The sequence below is a fragment of the Ovis canadensis genome, chromosome 14, assembly GCF_042477335.2.
Source record: "Ovis canadensis isolate MfBH-ARS-UI-01 breed Bighorn chromosome 14, ARS-UI_OviCan_v2, whole genome shotgun sequence".
Classification (NCBI taxonomy): Eukaryota; Metazoa; Chordata; class Mammalia; order Artiodactyla; family Bovidae; genus Ovis; species Ovis canadensis.
The window spans coordinates 56,170,189-56,172,428 of record NC_091258.1 but is presented as its reverse complement, the minus strand read 5'-3'; the positions used below and the strand labels follow the sequence as shown (position 1 = coordinate 56,172,428).

The 2,240-nt window shown below is 40.0% G+C and overlaps 1 non-coding gene across 1 annotated transcript; it reads left to right on the top strand.

The window, feature by feature from the left end:
• Window positions 1-814: 814 nt before the first annotated feature.
• On the top strand, window positions 815-887 carry TRNAE-CUC (transfer RNA glutamic acid (anticodon CUC)). The gene has a single exon. It is a non-coding gene; the product is annotated as a tRNA-Glu (tRNA).
• Window positions 888-2,240: the final 1,353 nt, after the last annotated feature.

Here is a 2,240-nt window from a genome sequence, read left to right as displayed (position 1 = left end):
CCAGAAGTCTGATTTCTTCTGTGGAACAAGATCCATCCCTAAATAAAGCAAGCTCTCTGTTAGCTGGATAGGGCTCTTTATCATGTAGTTACTATTTCCTCTTTGAATACAGGCTCTTAGATTTATAAAAAACATTTTTTTTTTGCACTGGAATAGATGCTTGTTTTTTTCATGTTTGGCATTTCTCTCCTCTGCCCCATTTTCTGATAATAGTATTTCACTACGGATTGATCCATTGATTACTAAATCAAGTTAGTAAATATTGCCTGGACAACTGGTTTTCCATTTGGGGAGAAGTCATTTCTCTACTTTCATGTTATTCACAGAAAATCTTGATGGGTTAAAAATAAAAGAATTTCTAGAACTGCTGAAGAAAACATAGGAGTCTATTTTCATAATCCAAGAGATGGAAGGAAAACTAGAAGCAATAGAAGAAAAAAAGAGAGGATCCTTCAAATTTAAAACTTACATACATAACTACATAATAAATAGTTAAACAGTATATAACCAAATTGAAAGTATATTTGTGACATGGCAAAGTGTTCACATCCATAGCATGTTAGAGGCTTCTAAAAGTAGATAAGACAAATGTATGGTAAAAGACAGTTAAGTTTGTGAATCAAAGAGGTATAAATAAACTAGCAAAAATGCCACTGTTGGGCCAACCTAAATGTAAAAATTTAGAAGAAAATTCAGTGTTTGTAAGGGTGTGGCGGAGAAGCATTCCTGCACTGTTGATAGAATAGTGGAGTTTCCCCTCTTTGGAATAGGTAAGTACGGCAGTTTGGGTCCATTTAAAACGTCCATGGGGACTTCCTTGGTGGTCAAGTGGTTAAGACTCTGCACTCTCGATGCAGGGGACCTGGATTCAATCCCTGGTCAGGGAACTAGATATCACATGCCACAAGTAAAGATCCTCTGTGTCACAACTAAGACCTGGCACAGCCCCAAATAATAATAATAAAATAAAATGCCCGTGACTTTCAACCCCCAAATTACCTTCATACAAACCTATCCTACAGGAATACTGCTGCAGATTCAAGATGAGTGTGTGCAAAGATGTGTGTGGAGTGTGTGGGTGTGTACCACAGTGTGTGAATGTGGGAGTGTGCAGGTGTATGTGAGTGTGTCTGTGAATATGAGTCTAGCATCCTTCGTGAATTTGCTCACATGTTCTCTCCTCCACCAGAAGCTCCCTGAGGGCAGGTTCTCACTGGATCCATTCATCCCTTTATCTCAGCACCAGGGATGGCGCCCCCCATGTGGCAGATAATCAAATGTTTTAATTAATGAATGAAGTTAGGTAGCTGCAAGAAAAAACTGAAATTACGTCACTAATATGTGATACGGATTTGGATCAATCGCTCAGTCATGTCTGACTGTTTGTGACCCCATGGACTGTAGCCCACCAGGCTCCTTTGCCCATGGAATTCTCCAGGCAAGAATACCGGAGTTGGTAGCCATTCCCTTCTCCAGGGAATCTTGGATAAAACCTGGGTCTCTTGCACTGTAGGCAGATTCTTTACCATCTGAGCCACTAGGAGAATGATACGGTTGGATGGCATCACCAACTCAATGAATATGAGTTTGAGCAAACTCTGGGAGACAGTGAAGGACAGGAAGCCTGGTCCACTGCAGTCCGTGGGGTCACAAATAGCCGGACACGACTTAATGACTAAACAATAACATTAATGGTACAGAGATATAGTTCACAATGAAGGTGTTCATATTACCCACACAAATGCAGTAAATTAATGAAACTGAAATATACAAAGCAAAAGAAATGAAAGGATAAAGGGTCATAAGGAAAATCAGAGTGGGACGATTGAACACACGGTTCTCAACATTTGATAGGTCAAACAAGGAAAACAGAAGAGCTAAAGCCTTTGTATAAAGCTGATTTACAGATTCGTGGAACTTAGTGCCCTGTGCATAATCACCTTCTTATCTCAGAACCTGCAGAACTCTCCAGTTCCACACGGCGGGAGTCGTAAGGGCACATTCTCTGAAGACAATGTCATAAAACTAAAAATCCATTACAAGAAGTTTATTTTAAAAATTCAAGGCCTGGAAGTCAAGCAGATAAGTCTTTTCAATAAGGGTTAACTTCTTCCAAGTTGCAATTATGGGCTCTTTAGAAGACAGGACCATGGAGAGCATAGGGGACCTAAGCTTATGAGAGATGCAGGCAGACTATGCTCAGAGCAAAAGAAGAAATGTTTTCATTATTAGGCAAGAGA